General features: G+C 35.5%; 1 pseudogene; it reads right to left on the reverse strand.

Annotated features, from left to right (window-relative positions):
- Window positions 1-4,202: 4,202 nt before the first annotated feature.
- LOC115518869 lies at window positions 4,203-4,560 on the reverse strand (annotated as a pseudogene).
- Between the last annotated feature and the right edge of the window lie 18,039 nt (window positions 4,561-22,599).

Consider the following 22,599-nt stretch of genomic DNA (forward strand, 5'->3'; position numbering starts at 1 on the left):
AAGTAAGGTATTTTAGTTATATTCACCCATGAATACATTTCACAAACATAATTTGGGGTAAAAGAAACCAGAAATAAAATAAAATGCATTCTAAGATTTTATCTGTATACAATTTTTAAAATATTCAGTACTAAATAGCGTTTAGAGACACAGGTCTTAATTTTGAAGGGGCATGAGGATATTTCTGAGTGCTGGCAGTGTTCTGTTACTTGATCTATTTCAGTGTTCTAAACTGGATGTTCACTTGATGTTATTTCCCTGAGATACATGTGTTTCTATATGTGTCATATAGTACTATAGAATATTTTTTCAACATACAGGTTACTGTTTTTCTCAATCACATAATTTAGGTTGTTTGCAACACTGGAAATAATTGTGTGATTGTACATGTTCCTGTCAGAAAAATACACTAGGATTAACTGCTGGTGAACTTCGAGGATGAATGTTCTTTACAAGGAAGACTACAGTTTGCCCCTGATTTAGCTTCCTCTAAATACAGAAGAGGGGTGTTTTGGCCTTTCCCCTGTAAAAGTAGGTCACAATGTCAAGACATGCAATATATTTTGAATCTATACAAGACTTTTCTTCCTGCTGTGCTTAATTTCTGAATCCAATGCTGTCATAAAAACAGATGCAGTGTGATGCCCAGTGTAAAGACCAAGTAAGATTTTCATCAGCACTACATGGCCTCAACTGTAAATTGGTCCTTCATACTCTGCTCAGGCAGATGAACCACATATTTTTAAAAGGTTTTATTTTAAAGATAGGAAAATAAAAACCAAAGTGCCCCTTAAAATTAAGAGAAGAATTTTTTCCCCACCAAAGGAAAGTAGAGGTGAGTGGGTTTTTTGTTTTTTATGAGAATTTATCTCTATTTTGTGTAAGAATATTTATGGTGTTGTGGAAAATAGTATTTACTAACCTTGGCCTTTTTAAAAGCTCATAATAGGTCTGTTAGCTATTTTGAGTCTGATTTGAAACTAAGTTGACTGGATTCATGATTTAATGGATAATATCAAAATTTTAAAAAAAATTTCTAGTAATTACAAATGAATGAAAATGAACCTTCCTTATATACCTAAAATGCTAATTTACGAGACAGACGAGATACATATCTTTTCTCTTTTCATTGACTATGCAATCCCTCTCTCTTTCTCAAATAAATAAACATTAAAAAATTTATGAGAAACTTCTACATTCTTCTTCAGAGTAGCTATACCATTCTGCACTCTCACCATCAATGTGTGAGTGTTCCAGTGGCTCTACATCCTCATCAGCACTTGGTTGAATCAGTTTTTAATTTGAGCCATTTAAATAGGGGACCAATGGTGTCCAAATGTGATTTGAATTTGCATTTCCCTAACAGCAAATATGAAGCCTCTTTTCGAGTGATAATTTGCTATCCAGAGACAGTCTTTTGTGAAGTATGTGTTCAAATATTTTATCCATTTTTTATTAAGTTTTAAAAATTGAGTTTTAAGAATCCTTTCAATACAAGTTAACACTTTTCCAATGCTGTCTGTAGCTTCTCAATCCATTCTCTTAATGTCTTTCACAAAACATAGGTTTAATTTTGATGAAGTTCAATTGATCATATTTTTCTCTTATGAATTGAACTTTCATGGTCAGATCGGAGACTTCTTTCCTAAAGCTATATCATTAAGATTTCACTCCACATTCCTGGGTGCCTGAGTGGCTCAGTCGGTTAAGTGTCCAATTCAGCTCAGGTCATAATCTCACAGTTTGTGGGTTCGAGTCCCACATCAGGCTCTGTCCTGACAGCTTAGAGCCCTGAGCTTGTTTCAGATTCTGTGTCTCGTCTTTCTGCCCCTCCCTTGCTAACGAGCTCTCTCGCTTTCTCAAAAATAAGTAAAAAGGGTTAAAGGGTTAAAAAAGGGTTTTATTCCATGTTCTACAGTTTTAGATTTTGTATTTTTCATTTAGCTCACTGATCTACTGAGTTTACTTTGCAGAAGATGAGAAGTTTAGGATGATATTTTGCTTTGGGTTTTTGTTTGTTTGGCCAATGGAAGACTAATTGTTCACACCATTTGAAGAGACTATTCTTTACCCATTTAATTACCTTTGCACATTTGCCAGAAATATCTGGTCATATTGGCATGGGTTTAAATCTAGACTCTCTCTGCTGCTTCATTGGTCAATGTGTCTACCCCTTCACCAAAACCAGTGTGTGAATTATTATAGTATCATAATAAGTCTTAAAATTGAGTACTCTGATTCTTTCAACTTTGTTTTTCAAAATTGTTTTAGTTATTCTAATTCCTTTTCTTTTTCATCTGTAATTTAGAACTGGCTGATCTATATCTACAATAATTTCTACTGAGGTTCCCACTAAAACTGAATCATATCCATAGATCAATTTGGGGAGAATTTACATCTTTACTATGCTGTCTTCCAATTTATGAACAGGGTATGTCTCCCCATTTTTAAAAAGATTTCTTAAAATTTTTCATCAGCATTTAAATTTTTTCAACATATAGATTCTTTACGTATTTTGTTAGATTATTAGATTTATACTCTAACTTATTTTAAATTGCTGCTCCAAAAAAATTATTGCAAACTTAGTGGGGGGAGGCACAGAAAGAGAGGGAGACACAGAATCAGAAGCAGGCTCCAGGCTCTGGGCTGTTAGCACAGAGCCCAACGTGGGGCTTGAACTCACAAACCGTGAAATCATGACCTGAGCCGAAGTCAGCCGCTCAAACGACTGAGCCACCCAGGTGCCCCGATAATATTTGCTATTAAATATTGAGTAAGAGTGATAACAGTGGACACCATTGCCTTGTTTATAATCTTAAAAGGATGTGTTCAGTCTTTCACCACTAACTATGAGGCTGGTTATGAATTTATTTGGAGATTCTCTTTGCCAGACTAAGGGAATTACTTTCTATTCCTAGTTTTCCCTGGCTTATGAAGAGATGTTGAATTTTTTTCAAATGCTATTGAGCATCATTGAATGTGATCATATAATTTATGTTCTTAGTCTGTTAATGTGATAGACTAAATCAACTTACTCTCAAATATTGAGCCAACCTTGCATCATGCTGTCTCTTTTTACATATTGCTGAATTCCATTTACAAATATTTTGAAAATTTTTTGTGCATTTGTGAGAAGTATTATAGTTATGCTTTGTTCTGTTTTTGTCTGGTGTGGGCATCAGAATAGCGCTGACTTCACCAAATGAGTTGGCAAGTTCTCATACTTCTTTTACTTTCTGAAAGTAATTGTATAGAATTTGTTACTTTCTGTTCTTTTTCTTCTTCAAGTACAATTTGGGTTTGGAAAGATGTTCTCCCCCTGAAATTTCTATTCATATGACAAATCCAGTCATTTATTTCTTTATGTATAAATGTTTACAGTTTGTGGCTTTCAAGCAATTGGTTTATGTCATTTGTCAAGTTTATGTGCATAGAACTATTCGTAGTATTCCCTTGTAACTCTTTTAATCATTTTGGAATATGAATTCTTATGCATCTTTCTTTCCTGATTTTGGTCATTTGTGTTCTCTCTCTCTCTCTCTCTCTCTCTCTGTGTGTGCCTTTGTTAGTCTAGGTGCAGGTTTATCAATTAGATCTTTTCTAAGATCTTTTCCAAATTGTTTTGTTTCTTAAAATGAGAGCTTAGACTGTGGCTTGAAACCTTTCTAATAGACATTTAATGCTATAAATTTCCATCTCATCACTGTTTTAGCTGCATCTCACTAACTTTCATGTGTTGTATTTTCATATTTTTATAGTTCAGAATGTTGTCTAGTTTTTGAGATTTTTTCACCTTCTGAATATATACAAATATGCTAAGTTTTAAGTACTTAATTTAGCAATTCTTTTGGATTATATGTCCTTACAACAAATTCTCTTATTTTTTTTTTTAAATCTGAAAATGCATTCACTTCGCCCTCATTCCTGAGTGGTATTTTCACTGGATATAGAATTCCGAGTTTATAGTTCTATTTCGGCACTTTAAAATGTTGCTCTGTTTCTAGTGTTAATGGGTTATGATACAAAATCTATAATCTCAATAGGTCATTTTCATATGGCTGCTTTCAAGAATTTTTGCCCTTAGGTTTCAGTATTTTGCTTATAACGTACATTTAATACATTCCTTTGGCGGTATAATCTTTGTTATTTGCTGAGCATTTTCAAACCCTACATTTACATTTTTCACCAAATTTGGCAACTTTTCAGTCATTATATTTTTGTTGTGTTGGTACACAAATTAACCCGTTTATTCTAAGGTAGCAATGTTTCCAATGGTGGAGCTTCTCCTGGTCTTTCATCTCCTTCAGTCTTCTGATGGCAGACTTTACTGTGATGGCAGAAGTGGTGTTGCAGGTCCAGGCAATACCTGCTACCGTTTTCATGCAGTAACCTCAATGCCAGATGCCCATCTCTCCCTTTTTGTCTTGGTTTTGTCACAGAAAGAGCAAGTGTACTTGGTGTGCTAGCTTTTTTCAATCTTCTTCACCATTTTCCGAGGCAGGCACCATAACAGGTCCCATATTTACTGACGATTCTGACTTTCTTGGTGCATTTAGCCATGTCCGTGCATACTAGGTCTGAACCCAGAGAGGAACAGCTATTATATTTTTAAACGTTTTGTTCTGTATGCTCTTTCTGTACATCTGTAAATATAGTATTAGACCTTCTAAAAATGTTTTGCCAGTGATCCCTGAATCTATTTTTCTGTCATTCAGATTGGATCATTGCTATTGATCTATATTCAAGTTCACTGATCTTTCTCCTCTTATCTTCATTGTGCTGTTGAACCCATCCAAGGAAATTACCTTGCTTATGTTGTTTTCAGTTCTAAAATTTCCACTTGTTTTTTATCTCGATTTTTATTTCTCTGTTAATACTGTCTTTCCATATGTTATACATGTGTTTGACCCTTACTTTCAAGAACATGGTTTTAATAGCTTTTTTCTTTAATATCTATGATTCCCCTGTCTTATCTTTGTGTACACACTAATATTGTTTCCTTGTAATATGCAAATGTTTATGGTTCTTTGTATACCAAATAATTCTCTACAAGATCTCAGCTCTTTTGAATATCATGTTATGAAACTTGGAGTCTTGTTTAAATCCTATACAAAATGTTGATTATTTCCACATTTTTTGTTGTGGCTTCAATGTCTGTTTTCAAAACCTCTGCAGTGCCATTCCCTGCATGTCCACTGTCCAGTGGCCAGTGTAGGACCTGGGGCATGCCTCACCTACAGTCAGTTCTCAAAGCTTTGTGTATGCTATTAAGAGTGATGTCCATGCATGTGCAGTTCAGGAGTGAACCCGGGGATTCACACAGTTTTGTGGGATTGTTTCCCTGAGCTCACTCCTTTCTACTATCTCTCCAACCCTCTGCAGTTCCCAGAAGCCCTCTCTTCCTGATTCTTTGGCTGTAAAGCTGGAGTTTTGGTTCCATGGCTCTGCTATGTACTTCCCATTATTATATATGCCTGCAGGGCAAAGTGGTAAAAAGAACAGAGGGGGAAAAAAGGCAGAGGAGATTCTCCCTATGCTCTTGCAACCACTGGACCTCCCGAAGAGGTTTGTACATTCAAGTTTTACACATTTGCCCAACTATCACTGCTGTTTTCACTACTGCCACTGTGGGGGTGACCTGGAGGGGGGGGTGGGGATAGGATGGAAGAAAGGAACTGAAAAACAAAATTAAAGGCATAAAAGTACTCTTTTGACACATAGGAGCCCACTTTCCCAATCCTCATAAAGTAAATAGAGAGACTCTGTTGGAGCTCTTTCTGTCTGTACTTGATGTGCTGTGTTAGGTTTCAGGCTACAATTCATTCAGGGTAGGAAATTCAAAACGGGAAATAACATTTATTTTTCAGTTCTCAGCCATCCCATGCCTTCTGTCCAGAAATGTTGGTTGCATTCATTTGCTAAAACAAGGGTAGAGGATGCTTATTCCATCCTGACAAGAAAAGTATTTCTACTTTTTAAAAATAATTTTAAAAATTTAATTGTGGAAAGAAACCTTACAGTTTATCGTATTAACCATTTTTAAGTGTACAGTTTGATAGTGTTAAGCATATTCACTTTGTTGTTTAATAGATCCCCAGAACTTTCTCATCTTGCAAAACTAACATTCTCTGCCCATTGAACAACACCTCATTTCTCCCTTCCCTCCAGTCACCATTCTGCTTTCTGTTTCTATGTTTGACTTCTTTAGGTACTTCACCCAACTGGAATCACACAGTATAGGTCTTTTTGTAACCGGTTCCTTTCATTGAACATATTCTCTTCAAAGTTTACCCATGTTTCAGCACATGACAGAAATTCCTTCTTTTAAGGCTGAGTAATATTCCATTATATATATATATATGTCACATTTTTGTTCAGTTCATCCACTGATAGAAGTTGCATTGCTTTCACCTCTTGGCTATTGTGAACAATGCTATTATGAACATGTTATGAACATGGGTATGCTAATCACTTTGAGACTCTGCCTTCAGTTTTTTGGGTGCACATACCCACAAGTGAGATTACTGTATCACATGGTAATCCTAATTTTTTGAGAAATCCCAATACTGTTATCCATAGTTGTACCATTTTACATTTCCACTAACAATGCACAAGACTTCTAACTTCTCCTTATCACCAAAACCTTTTAACTTTTTTATATAGTAGCCATTCTAATGGTGATGAGCTCATGTGGCTTTGATTTGCATTTTTCTAATAATGATGTTGAACATCTTTTCAGGTGCTTGTTACCCATTTATGTATCATCTTTGGAGAAATGTCCACTCAATCTTCTGACCAGTTTTTAATTGGAGTTATTTATTTTTTGTTGAGTTGTAGGAGTTCTTTATTCTGATTAGTTTCTTAGAAGATATATAACTTATAAATATTTTCTCCCATTCCATATGCAGACCTCCATTTTCTTTTAGCTTCCAGTATCACTATTGATCAAGAGGTCTGCCCTCTTGATCCTTTGTATGAAACCTTTTCCGCCCACCTCTGTAAACTCTTTAGGATGTTCTCTTTTCTCTCAGTTATTCAAAATTTCATAATGTAAATTGGCATGTATGTATTCTACTCCATTTTTATGACCCATTTTCATTTAGAAAGGTCTTTCCTTCAGTTCTTGGAAAAATACTTCAATTCACTCAATAAAGATTTCTTCCTTTCAATTTTTGGTTTCTCTGTCTCCTTTTGTTCTAATATCTAGGCTTATTTGAGAACCTATTCTATCAGTTAAGTTGATATTTGACATTACTGTTATTTAAACTTATATACTTTTAGTTGTACATTTATAATATTCCAGATTCCTCTTATCCCTGTTTTTTTTAACTACTGAATTAGAAATTTCATTCTTTAATTCTTGTTATTGTTCTGAAATTTGTACATTTCTGTATCTTTCATTGTGATTTAGGCTTAAGGTCTTATTTTCTTTATCTCTGTGAATGTTAGAACCCCAGATTGACTCTCTTTAGTCTATATTCACTATCTAACACTTTGTGGCTACCTAATGCTTATTGCTATCCTTTGACTTTGATCCATTTGTGACCAAAAGAACATTTGTTAGTGGGTCTGTTTGTCTGTATTTATCCAGCATTTCTATTTCTACCAACTAGGGTCATATTGCAGAGTTCAATCTGTTATGTTGCTTTACAGAGTAGTCTACCCATAGCAATTGTCATCGAATATAAAAATATGTTCACACATACATGTAGGTATTTTTTTTTAATTTTTTAAAATGCTTATTGTTGAGAGAGAGACAGACAGAGCACACATGGGGGAGGAGCAGAGAGAGAGAGCCACAGAATCTGAAGCAGCCTCCAGGCTCTGTCAGCACAGAGCCCCACACAGGGCTTGAACCCATAAACCATGAGATCATGACCTAAGACAAAGTTGGAGGCTTAACCAAATGAACCACACATTGTTTGTGTGTGTGTGTGTGTGTTTGCTTTTTGTGTTTTTGTTTTTTGCTTTTTTAAAAATTTTGCACTGGTGTAGGTATTTGAAGTTATCCAGTGAAATAAAACTAGTGCATGATTTTATGATTCCACATAATATAATTTTTGTTAGCACTAACCTTATAAAGAGAGCTAGGTTATTTTGTCTAAACCAAATAATCCTTTACAAATGACACCTTTCAAAGCCTCTGTAGTTGTAGAGAGGATGCTCTCTAACCATCTCAGCTCAGTTTGATAAGGAATATTGCAAACAGCAGTGTATTATAATCCCTAATAAGAAACACTTGTATTTGTTGCAGGGCATGAAATATGGAAGTACTTACCAGACCTTCTGAACTTTGAACAAAGTTAGAAAGCCTGGCAACAGTTTATCCCACTAAACAATGTGTTGGCTGACTTAGAAAACAACTTCTCTATTTGAACCGTGGTTTGCATCCCTCTAAGTTAGCCATAGCAAATGTTCTTCATTATTTTAAAAGGTAGAGAGTAGGAGGGGGAGCAAAATATGGGCCTCAAGCATTTTTCCTCCAAAAATAAAAATAAAAAGAGAAAGGGAAGGAAGACGCCTAAAACAATATTACGCTGCATTCTGCACTTTGTCGTTCAATGCTTTACAATTGCCTAATTGTTCATCAGCGTCACTAAAGAAATGCCTTTTATTTTCTCCAGGCACTTAGAGATGACTAAGTGTCACTTAGTCAATTGGCAGAACAAAGAAGTCAATTTATGGATCACATTTTCTCTGTTTCGTTGTTCTTGAAAATAATTCACTTTATTGGTTTAGTGTTCTGGAAAGGTGAGGGATTGACAGGCTTGAAGTACAGAAATATCATCCCAGAGATTCAGGCTGCACACACACATTTCTGTTTGAAACTAGAGGTGAAAAGGTAAGAGTTTTTTAGTCTCTTCATGTAACAAACTACTCTAAAAATTAAACAATACTAAAAACTTCTGACTTCCTTCATGCACATTTCACCTGAAAATAGTTACCCGTCTGCATTTTTCTTTCCACACCAATCCTATTAATTAAGCTAGCCCTCAATCATCTCTTTGGTACATATAGAAAGTAGTTATTTAGCATTACAACATAAAAAGCTTAAAATACCATTTCTGTAATTTTCCTCTACTTAAAAGGAGTATTACTCTGCAGAAGTTGGGAAAATATGTACCATGGAAAGAAGAAAATAAAAATTATCCATAATTTCATACCAGAGAAAGTCACCATTAACATTTTTATATAATCTTGTCATAATTTTCCTATATTCATGTTAACAAATTGTAATCCTATGAATATATTATAACTTCATTTTTTTTATTTGTGAACATTTATAAGGGATCAAATATTCCCCTAAAATGATTCCTAAATTATTGCCCATAAATGAACACATCTAGTTTATTAAGCCATTCCCTTTCTATTGGACAGCCAATTTACACTATGTATGACCACAAATAACATTGAAATGAGTATCACTGAACATGTCTCTGTAAGTATCTCTATCTTCTTAGATTAACTTGTTTGTAGTGGATTACCAAAAGATACTGAAAATTTTAAGGTTTATACACAGTATATGGCCAAATCACCTTTTCCAAATTTACTACCCTCAAAGTAGAGTTAGTTTTACTTTATATTCATATCTTTGAATGGTGAAATTAACACCATAACTACCATTGGACAATGGACTGCCTTGACTCAGGCTCCAGCTATTGGATTTTTTCTATTAGCTTATATAGAAAACTAAATTTACTATGGAAGAAGGTATACTCCTTTATTTTTATTCTTGTACTTTTCCAGCATAATCTTAGAAAGAAAATAAACTTAATTTTATACTTTTAATTATCTTTTAATCTTGTATACCGGTAAGCCTCTGAAATAACTCATTGCTATTTCAATCACTTCAGTGTAAATTCATGCCTTAGATATATGGAATGTATTCACATAACTACATGTTTCCTTATCTTTTAAGAAAGGTGTCTAATTGTGGAATATGTCATTATGCTCTTTTTAAAAAAAAAACATATGCTATCCTTTTCAAATTAAACTAAAAACTTTTGAGGGTCTGGTGAGAGAAAAATTTAGAGAAAAAGTTAGAGAAAAAAATTGGAAGAAAGATGCACAGATGTTTGCTATTCCCTTTTAATCACTTTTTCCCAGAAATTGTTCCTTTCACCAGAATTTACTAAATATGGGAATAAAACTGCTGCAGAGTACAATCTATATCCACAAATGAAATTATCTAGTTATATTCAATCTATTCTGTATTTTTGAATGGCAAGTGCATTTTCCATATGCATAGTGAGCATTGAAATGCACTACAGCCACAAATTGCGATTAGAAAAGCTGCTTGTTTAGCAGTTTCAAAGGGAGGCAACATGACAATCAAACATGGAAAGCAGATGGAAAATTTATTTTAGGACATGTAGCAATAATACAGAAATTAGGGAGCAATTAAAACATGAAAAAAAATCAGTTTAGCTGAGAAAGTGAATCCAAAGTTATTTCAGTTCACTTCCCAATTATGCTTGTTCTTAAACGAAGATTTGAATTAGGAAGAATGAAATCTGAATGTTCTTTCAGCAAATAAGGTACAACTGAGAATGACATGTAGTGATTGTTCAAAACAATCTTAACCAGAGCAATTACTCAATACTAGCATTTATTTTTAGATGGTAATTCCCCATATTTAGACTGTTGGCTAGATATCAGCAGTGCCAGAAACTCATTGTATTCAGCTTTGTATACTTTTTAATTATTTTTTAAAATTAAAATTTCAGTTTTAAGTACATTGCATAACGTTTAAGTAGACTGCATAATAGTAAAGGCCCGATGAGTGATTTTCTCATACCTCTTGTGCCAAACACATCAGGAGAAATTAACGTGACCTTTGAAAATAAATCCTTCTGTAAGTCACCATTATTGGACTTGGCGGGAACATGCCAAGGCACAAGGATACCTTTGTAGGAATATTTGCAGTTCTACATGTAATGAACTATAGCATTAGGTAGAAGTTAATTCCAGACACTTACCCAGAATTCTCGCGCCGCAGTGCTGGAGATTGACACAGAAGGCAGCAGGCAAATCCTGAGGAGACGGGGCTGGTGGAAAAGCCTTGGGTTTGCCAGGGTCTCGGGCTGGATTCCCCGGAAGTAGATCCTAACCCGAGGATTCAGGTGTAAGTGGTTTAATAGGAAAGTGCTTCCAGGAGAAATCAATACAGGAGTGCAGGATCCAAGACAAGAGGTTGAAGCTAATCAGGCGCTATTTCAGGCAAAGGCCCTGGAAGGTGGTGTCAGCCTGATTCAAAGAGAAGTTTGAAGTGTTAGTTATGCCTTAGTTTATCCCAGTTCCATAAATGCACCTCAGAGAAGACATAACTTGCTTAAATTAAGTTGTCACCAAATAGCTGATAGGTCTCCTCAAGAGTTAATAACATATTGAGTAAATAACATCAGATTCCACTTCTGATGCATCGGACGTTCAACCTCTTTGAGAAGCCTGTGCTATTGGGTCTTTGCATAATCGCCAACGCAACACCATGACTACTCAATTTGAGCTTCTACAGTGGAAAAGACAGTGGTTCAGATTGGTTCAGATTGTTTTTATTTTTAGTCAAACATGATTTATATTTATTGAAAAAAATTAAACAGGTATATAATGATCTGATGAAAATCCTCCCTTTGATTTCCCCACCTTAACCCACAGGTATCATCATTATTAATTATTTAGTATGTACCTCTTTTAGAACATTGACTGAAGTTGTATCTGTAACTGTTTATTGAAATACCCAGATCATTCCTGATTCTGTCATCACTTTAAAAAAGTATATGAATAAAGGGCAAGTTTCTTTGTCCTCCTTCTCTTCAGATGCAACTTCTAGAAATAATTGGTTTGGTATTCATTTTCCCTATTTTCCAACTTTATACATGTATATCTGATATATATATGTATTTGTATAGATATAGTTTTAGAAAAATATGTTTATTACTCAATTCATTGCTTTTTCTGGTTAAAAATATAATATGCACAAATTTCCAAATCTATATATATATATGTCAATTATCACATTATGTTTAATTCTTGTATAATTTGCACTTTATATGACACATCATAATTTATTCACCCATTCTGTCTTACTGTACATTAGATTATTTCTATGCATTGCTTCAGAAATAATACTGAAATAAACACCTTTTTACTGATATTATACTATTGCTTTGGGGGAATATATTCCCCCAAACGGGACTTCATGTCAAGTGTGTTTATCTTTTTATTTAATATATATCATCATTACAGCAGTTTTCAAAAATAATGAAAAGTCTCTAAAACACAGATTTTACAAAAAAATATATATATATATAACTTAGTGGGAGGGAATATTATATATTTTATAAAACAATGCAGAACAATATATGTTAAAGATGAAAGAAATCTTTGGATTGTTTTAACAATCTTTCACAAAATCCCCAAACATTTTTTATATGATACGATAAAGCCATTGCATGACGTGCATGGCCTCATCTCACGTAAGAGAAAAAAATCTCTCAGCCAAAAAGCACCTTTAAAATAATGTCTTTATTTGTCTCTCATTATACCTCATGCAAGAATACACGTTCCACAGCGGTACTCATTTAAGTCCTCCTTTTTCTCCCTTTTTTTCATTCGCACATTCAAGATGTTTCTGTGTTTCATTTTTAATGACTATTAAAAACCTCTAATTCTAATCTGGATGCTACTGTCTCTCTTCACTTTCCTTTTCTTCTTGGGTCCTCATTTCAAATAAAAGCATAGGCAAAAGGAAAAAAGAAAAGAAGAGAAACTAAGTGGGAAAGCTAGAATTCTGTTAAAAGGGAGGTGACAGAAAAGCAGATAGACCTTCCTACCTATCTTTTTGTTTATTAGGCAGAAATTTCTTAAAAGGTTTGAGGTTATTTTAAACAAATATATGCAACACAATAAAATGAGGCCAAATATAAAAGTGAAACCTATAATGCACACCACAGATTTCTATAGGATAATTACATTGTAGTCTAGAATTTGGCTTCGACCTTCTTCATAACAGAAGAGTGAAGTTTTGGGTTCTGTTGAGGGTATACAAAGCAGAAAAGCACATCACTCCCAGCCTTAAAATAATAAAAACATTCAGATACTCAATAGAATCACAACTACTTTTGAACCCACAACTACTTTTGAAGTTAAGGTCTCAGGGTAACTAACCTGAAATCTAAGGAAACACAGGAACCTTCAAGGAAAGACAAGATATGAGCACTTACTGTCTTAACACCACACAGTCCAGTAAGAATGATTTAGCCAAAATTTCAACCAATTGGTAGAGGCCAAATATGGGCTAATGTGAGGATAGTTAACATCTAGAAGAACAGACACAGGGAAAAAAAATTAAAAAAAAAAAAAAAAAGGGGGCGCCTGGGTGGCGCAGTCGGTTAAGCGTCCGACTTCAGCCAGGTCACGATCTTGCGGTCCGTGAGTTCGAGCCCCGCGTCGGGCTCTGGGCTGATGGCTCAGAGCCTGGAGCCTGTTTCCGATTCTGTGTCTCCCTCTCTCTCTGCCCCTCCCCCGTTCATGCTCTGTCTCTCTCTGTCCCAAAAATAAATAAACGTTGAAAAAAAAAAATTAAAAAAAAAAAAAAAAAAAAGAACAGACACAGGGAGGATTCATACTCACCAAGTCTTCTCCATAGACCTCACCAGGTATACATAAAAACTGGAGCAAACTTTTTAGAATTAATAATTAATATTTCATGAGAGCTGTTTCAATAGATAGAAAAAAATCCCATTTTATTAAATGAACACTACCTTAATACAAAACAGAATTGTAACCGTAAAAGAAAATAAAATGCGTGCTAATTCCACTTAAAAAAAATACATAAAATCCTGAATTGAAATGTTGTATAACCTAATTCTACAGCATATTTTTAAAATAAAACAATCGTAGTTGATTAATAGTTATCTCAGAATAGAGTGGGTGGGGAATGGGACTAGGCAGCAGGGATAAAGGGAACAAAAAGTAAAACAAAATAAATGAAATAGAAGCAGGGTCATAAATGGACTGATGATGATAGTAAGCTTTTTTATTTATTCCATATACCTGAGTTTTAATTAAAACGAAGATAGACCAGAGCAAGGAGCAGTTATGGGACGTCACATGAAATGTTCATTTTTTGGAGATGGACATCACCCTGGAAGAGCTAGTATGGTTTTCTCCCTGCTAGTCTGCATCCTCCCTCCGCCAGCAGGCAATGTCATCTGGTTGGTCTTGTTTCTGTGAACAAAAATTTATAAGGCATTTTATGTCACTACCTAACAAGAATCCTGTGAATTTAAGATTATGTAACCTCTGAGAAGGCAAGACGCACATGGTCAAAACACAAAAAACAAATACACATGGTCCGAATTTCACAATACAGAACAATGAAAATTAGAAAGTAAAAAATAATAATAACATCACCTAGATATAGAAGAAATATTAGGCACATATCATTATAGACATCTCTTTAGCCACATCTCCAGACGGAGGATAGAGAAATGTAGAAATAAGAGAAACAATTTCATAAACAGAAATGCACTGCACATGTCACTCTAAAATAAAGTATTAAATTAGTTTTATTTAAATGCAACAAAAGAAAAAGGAAATGAAGTGAAACTGGAATAACTGCTAACTTCACATAAACATTTCTTTACCACAAGATATGTTAATTTCTAAAATATGCCTATAAGGTTGAGGGGGGAGAAAGACTGCAAATTCTTTAGGCATTAAAATAAAATCTTAACTGCATTAAATATTTCTAGATGCCAATTAACTCCCAGGTATTAAATAAAAGTAATTCACTTGGCACTTATTTACACCAGAAATTTTTAAAAATATGTCCACAAATTCTTTGACAAGAGATAAAACTAACTCACCTGGAGAATGGGAAAGAGTAACCTCTGAGACCAGGACATGAAGGGTGTTGTGACTTTTATTTGTCTTTCTTCCTTGGACCCCTCATTCTGAGGGAAGCCATATACTATATCATAAAGACACTCAAACAGCTCTAGGGAGACATCTACTTCGTGAGCAACTGGGGCTCCTTGGGAACATTAGCTAGGGACTGAGTCCTTTGCCAGTAGCCATTGGTGATCCTCCAGCTGCCCCTCCAGCCCCAATAAAGCTTTCTCAGGACTCAGTCCTAGCCAACATCTTGACTCATGAGAAACACTGAATCAGAACCATCCCGCTAAACCACCCCCAAATTCCTAACCCACAGAAACTATGACTTACAAAGGTATGTAGCAATAGATAGCTAAAACAGCCTTTTATTCCTAAATTATAAAAATTTTGATTCAATTACTCAGTGCTCAAAAAGAATGAAATCTTGCCATTTGCCACAATGTTCATGGAACCAGAGTATATCATGCTAAGTGAAATAAGTCAGTCAGAGAAAGACAAATAGTATACACTTTCACTCATATGTGGAATTTAATAAATAAAACAGATGAACATAGGGGAAGGGAAGGAAAAATTAGGTAGAAACAGAGAAGGAGGCAAACCATAAGACACTCTTAACTATAGAGAACAAACAGGGTTGCTGGAGGGAAGTGGGGGGGGAGGGGCTAAATGGGTGATGGGCATGAAGGAGGGCACTTCTTGGGAGGAGCACTGGGTATTATATGTAAATGATGAGTCACTGGATTCTACTCCTGAAACGAATACTACACTGTATGTTAACCAACTTGAATTTAAATACATAAATTAATGGGGCGCCTGGATGGCTCAGTCGGTTAAGCGTCCGACTTCAGCTCAGGTCACGATCTCACGGTCTGTGAGTTCGAGCCCCGCGTCGGGCTCTGGGCTGATGATGGCCCAGAGCCAGGAGCCTGCTTCCGATTCTGTGTCTCCCTCTCTCTCTGACCCTCCCCCGTTCATGCTCTGCCCCTCTCTGTCTCAAAAATAAATAAACGTTAAAAAAAAAATTAAAAAAAAATAAATACATAAATTAAAAAAAATTATTCTATCTTCAACACTGGATTTTGTTTTTCATTTGTCTTTTCCAGAAGAGTTAAATATTTGTTTTGACCTTTAAATCAAATGATAATTTAGCCAAGCATAAAATTCACAGGTCACACGTCCTTTCCCTCACACCTGTGTAGGTAGGAGTTGATAGTACATTTTCTGGCACTGAACATTTAATTAGCTTCCTTAGTACAGTTTTTCCATTTAACCACTAAGTAATTTGGTTCTAAGTTTTTTTTTATATAAAGTTTGTTTAAATTTTTTTTTAGATTTATAGAAAAACTTTGAAGGTCAAAGACACTTCCCATATACTCTGTACTCATTTTCCTCTGTTACTAACATCTCACATTACATTGAGTTAGAAGACTTAAATATTTCCAAAATGAGAGGAGTGATTCTGACTAGAGATTAAATGTGGGATTATGGCAATATATAGATTTTGAAGCTCTCACCATGGATAAGGCTGCCTAGGCAGTAAGTTGACAAGGAGAATCTAGGGGAAAACCTTAAGGAAACCCAATTCTTAATGGCTAGATAGAGGGGGGAATGAGACTACAAAGTAAATATAGAGAGAATAATGGCCAAAAATACAGGAAAAACCATGAAAGTATAGTATTACATAAGCCAGTGTTAGAGTATTTCTTGAAAGGATTAGTTGGGGTTATCAAATGCTATAGAAAGATCAAGAAAAATAAGTGTCTCTTAGATACATGATGTAAAGGTCCCTCTTTAAATATGAAACAAAACTCACCAAGTATGGCCATATTGCAGTTTTTCAAAAGAAGGGTGACATGCTGGGGAATTCTAATAAAGATAATGCAATATCTTTGAAGATTCTTAATTACAATTTTCAGTTGAATGTAAGGCAAAATTGCAACCATGGAAAGGAGTCTATACTTAGAGTAGTGACTTCAGGTTCTGCATTTACAATTATAGTATACATGCCTTAACCTGTGTTTGAGGAATATTTCAGAATGTGGATATCTCCTAATCAACTGTGATTAGACCAAGGGTAGATCCTTGATATTACACAGCCCAGTCAGAGTCCTTTCCCAAGTCCAAATTAGAATTGAGAGTAAGAGAGAAGTGTCAACTTCTTTGTGAGATTGTAATCATAACAAAAGAACTTGAAGACCATTTTGTCTCCAGTGTGGTTTGTATAGGTCAGAAAGCCATCTTCTCTGAAAGAGGACACTTGTTCCGATCTCTATCTCTCATTGATTTAATTCTCTCCCTGTGTATGTTTTATTTGCCACTGTAATATCCAGAAACTACCTGTTTTTCAATGTGTACTTCAGCTCCAGAATTTCCAGGTTTTAAAAACAGGCTATATCACTATTCATAATTTCCAGGTTTTTTTTAATTTTTTTTAACATTTATTCATTTTTTGAGAGACATAGAGAGAGCACAAGCAGGGGTGGGGCGGAGAGAGAGGGAGACGCAGAATCTGAAGCAGGCTCCAGGCTCTGAGCTGTCAGCACAGAGCCCGATGTGGGGCTCTAACCCACGAACCGTGAGATCATGACCTGAGCGCAGTCGGACACTTAACCGACTGAGCCACCCAGGAACCCCATAATTTCCAGTTCTTACTTTACATTTGAAAATTATGTTTGTAATTCTAAGAGCATAGTAAATATAGTTATTTTACAATCCATGACCAGTAATTTCATTGCCTAGTGTGCCTGTGGATATATTTCATTGCCTATTGCCGTTGCTTGTTGCTTATGTTGTCTTTTCCCCTCATCTTTGGCTGTGTGCTTAATGTTTTTGAAAAAAAATTGCAGAAACAATTTGAAGGCTGAAATGAAGTTATCTTCCTTCAGAAAGAATTTCCAGTTACTTTTGTCAGGCATCTTGGGACACAAGCAAAACAGGTGATCTTAAGTTAATTTCAAGATTTGAGGTTTTCTGTGGAAACCAGATACCTTAGAGCTTGTTCAGTGCTTGAAAGGATTGCATTACTTTCTATCGGTCCCTACTCCTAAGGCGTAGGTGACCCTTAGGGGTTGTTTACCAGGGCTACCCTCCTTTGCTAAGCCTTGGACTCAGCTTTTGTTGCTCTAGATCAAAGAAATCGTCAAAGATACTGCTCAACTCCTCAAAGTTCTTCCTAGATCTGAAAATGTCCCCTGCACAGAAGGAACTCCAAAGATCTTTGGATTTCTATGTTCTCCTGCATATTGACATGGTTACTCCTATCATTTTGAACTCCAATATTTCTTTTGGTTGATGATCATGTTTTGTGGGCCCAGAAATTTATATGATTTATGGACCCATCTTTTGGAAAAGGACACAAAATCAGACACAGAGTCTTGAAAGGAAGCATACAAGTGAAAAACCCTGGAACCTAAGCTTCATGGTAAATCCTCCTCTGCTAGGCTTCACTTGGTGGTTTGGTCCAAATTACCTGGTCACCAATTACCACAAGTTCAAGGCACTTTCCTGGATCCTTAAAGGAATGTATGCTATTCAGTGTGGTGTGATACATCATGAAGAGGAGCAGAGCTAACAGATCAGAACATCTCTCTCTTTTCACATGCATCTGCTCTTTGAATGGAATGGCAGTAAGAATCAACCCCATTATTTAGATAGTTATTTATATCTCACTCTCACTTTTTTCCTCATATAAGTAAGCATATTTGAATCTGCAGAAGCTAAATTTGCATGTGATGCAACTCCATTATTATCTGTAATTTTTCTTTCGAGGGCTTCTTTAACACAAAAGCTGCTTCAAAGTGCATGTTCTAATTTCAGATGAATGCATATTTTTAGCTATTTTTTTTATTGTTCATCACAAACTTTATCACACTGTTGCTAGTATTATAATCTGCATGGTTTATGTTTTTTGGAATTTTTGAGATTATGCTGAGACCAAACAGTTAACTTTTTAATATTTTGTGTATGCTCTAAAAGAACGTATATTTTCTGTTATTGGTAAGAAATTCTCTATAAATCAACTTGATTAAAGCTATCAAATGTGTTACTAAAATTCTCTGTACCCTTATTTATTTTTTGTCTATTTTATTTGTTGATATCCACATAAAATGCCTAATGGCTGTGTACACATCATGTGTTCATGTTTTGTCCATTCTGTTAGCATGCAGAAAATGGTAGCTGGTGGACCAGAAATTCCAAATAATCTGTGAAACAAGGTAAAAAAAAATAGGATCTAACTGGAGAATTTAAAAAGTCTGAAACACACGCAGAGGTGTACATTTCCTGCCATGACATAGTAACAGGGTTTGGATTTAGATTTCCATAGGAAATAATTACAAAACTGGATTAAATTTCTAAAAGACCTTAGGACCATTAAGGTAAAAGAAATGGGAAAACTCTACAATTGCCTGGCTTTCTGCCTGGAGGCACATCTGCTTTGCAAACTGTGAAACTGGGAGAGCAGAATGTTGCTCTTGTTGAAGTGACGACCCAGAGACTGGAGTTCAGGGAGGCTGAGGTAGCCAGGGGTTGCAGGCTAGAGTTGTGGAGAAGGGGAGATAAGCAGAAAAGGAGCTTCCAAATTCAGCACGAGAATTCTCTTGAATCTTTGCTGAATACTCAACTATGTATGCAAGGGCAAAGAGGGGGCGGGGGGTTTAAGCTGAACACTTTCCAGAGCGCACAGAGATGTGAGAGCCCGTGATGTTCACTCAGGGAATTTGGTAAAAACCTCAGAAGAACCATGTAAGACTAAACTATCCCTACAGTAAAGGAGAGCAAAATTTTCAGCCCACCCCAACAAGTGATGAAAATGCCAAAGAAACCACAAGTAAAATCTAAAGCCCGGCAAGATAGCAGAATACAAGGTCAATGTACAAAACCATTTTTATGTGTATATACTGGCAAATAAATGATTATAAATTAAAAATTTTAAATACCATTGAAGCTAGCATTAAAATCATGGATTATTTAGGGATAAACTTCACATAATATATCCAGATGTGAGACCTAGGTATTGAAAAATCACAAAGATTGTTGTGAGAAATTAAAGGAGATTTTAATAAATGGAGATATCTACTATGTTCATTCACCAGAATACTCAATATTAAGAGTCAATTCTTCTTAAATTCATCTGTAGATTCAATGCCATTTGAATTAAATCCAAGCAAGGTTTTTGGGTTAAAATAGAAAAGATTGATAATACCAAATCAAGGATATGGAGCAACTGGAATGCACATCATTGGTGGAAATACAAAGTGATATAGCTAACATATTAATCTTCTCTTGCTGTGTAACGAATTACCATCAGCAGCAGCTTAAAAAACACATTTAGTATTAATTCATGGTCTTTACAGATCAGAAATAGGGAGGTCCTTTGCTTAGGGACTCACAAAATTTCCATTAAAGTGTGGCCAGGGCTAGGTTCTCATTTGAGGCTTGAGGTCCTTTTCCACCTCCCTCGGGTTTTTTGGCAGAATTATTTTGACTGTGGAATTCATGGAAGCTCACTTGAATGAGCAAGGGCAACAGCAACTCTAAAGAGATTTCAGCACAGATTTGTATGCAAGGTAATGTGTTGACAAGAATGATATCTACTCACATTTGCCACATTTAACTGGTTAGGGGCCAGTCACAGAGTTTGCACACACTCAAGGCATGGAGTTATAAAAAGTATGAACACCAAGAGACAGCAATCATGAGGGTTAACATAAATTCTCTTCCATAGTCAGGCTGAAAATTTTTCTGGTAGTTTCTTATAAAGGAAGTCTATACTATAACCCCACTACCACTTCTAATCATATTTGCCCGAGAAAAATTAATGCATATGTCTGCATAAAGATCTGTATGCGAATGTTCATAGAAAATATATTTATAATAGCCCCAAACTGGAAACAATTCAAATGTCTAGTCACTGGTGAAATTATGAGGTTATACAATGGAATGTTTTTCAGTACTAACAGGGAATAAGCCACTGACACATGCAACAACATGAATGAATCTCAAACATCTGTGCTAAGTAAGTGAAGCCATACACAAAGACTACATTCTATTTATATGAAATTATAAAGAATTTTATGTAGAACAAGAAAAACATAATATGTCACAGTGCCAGCAAGCAGGCTTATGGCTGCCTGGTACCAGGCATGAGGGGTGGAGATTGACCAGAAAGGAGTAATTTGGGATAGTAATGATATCCTGTATCTGCTCTGCAGCGGTAGCTTTCTGCACGTACATAATGTCAAATATACGCCTGGTACTCGGCAGACCCTTTGCAATGTCATATCCCATCCCTCCTGGGCAGGAAGTAGAGCATGTCCAGGAAATGGGCAGGAAATGAGATGTCCATCTCACTGCTGAGATCAAGGATGATAACATGAGTTCACAGTGCACTGAAAAAAAAACAAAAACAAAAACAAAAAAACCTCAACATTCATATGCCCGACTATATGGGAACTGGAGTAAAGGAAATAAATGTGGGTTTTATTTCTGGATAGGAAGTCTCTGAGGGTGGATAGTTCAGGGAGTGAGAACATATTTACTCTGGCTACTCAGAGAATTCAAATTGGTACAGAGCAAAATAAAAACAGAGATATACTAGATGCAATGAAAATGAAAAGGTTAAATGAAAAAGAAGAAATAGGTGAGCTGTAGGTACAGGGGAAAGAAAGGTACAGGCATGCCATGGGTGATGACAAGGTTCAAATCTATAGAAACAGAATTGAGATAGAGTAAGCATGCCGAATCCGTAATTTTGGAAGATACATGAAGTGGAAGTTCAATCTGCCAACCTTTAAGTGAAGTAATTAAATATTTGAAATAAGATTAAAGAATAGACGGGAAGCCTGTAAGTTATGGCCGTGAAGATGGGATGGTCATGATGCAAACAGATACAGGGGACTTCAACAAATGTATCACAGGAGTGAAGTAACCAGAGGACAGTAACTGTTCACTATTCTGAAAATATTCTTATCAAAACACCAATCTCTCCCAAAATATGCAAGGTCAGAAATCACCTTAGGAAATGAGACTGTGGGCTGCCACAATAGCACCTACACATGTATTGAACCACAGGTTAAATCAAGCCATCAATGAATTTAGGTGCCACGAGAGCCGATATTGTTTTGGCTGATTCTTGCATATACAGAGTGATGTGAAAGATTCATTTGAACGGGATTTTCTCTGCCACTGGCCCTTTTCTTAAACTGTTTATCAAACTAATTTATCAAGTTAATTTCAATGAACTAGATGCCAGTCAGAGCCCTTAAAAAGAGAAAGCAGTAAAAGGAATTTTGAAATGTTGGGATAAAGCGAAATCAAGAGCTGAATGTAGGCAGCATCTCTATAATCATGATGTAGGGTTCATACAAACCAAGCAATTTCAGGCAGAGAAGACCCAGTTGTCTATGTATGAGCTTCCCATCTTATGTATAACAAAACTATAATGTTCAGTAAGCAGTTAAGCTCCCTGAATTGATTTAAAATATTTTCCCGTGTGGAGACAGAACATTTTTTAGGAAAAAAAAAAAAAAGTCTACCAAATGATCTTACTGAAGCATGGTACATATCTAGCTTTGGTGGACTTGCTCATAATGCCGGCAACGCTTACTAAGGAGTCAAGCAGGAAAGAAATGTTGCTTTCGATTAACCTCAACCAAAACCTAAAGGTTGTTTGTTACTGTAGGTGAGATTATAGAGCAGAGA

Source organism: Lynx canadensis, chromosome A1 (assembly GCF_007474595.2).
Source record: "Lynx canadensis isolate LIC74 chromosome A1, mLynCan4.pri.v2, whole genome shotgun sequence".
In the NCBI taxonomy this organism is placed as follows: domain Eukaryota; kingdom Metazoa; phylum Chordata; class Mammalia; order Carnivora; family Felidae; genus Lynx; species Lynx canadensis.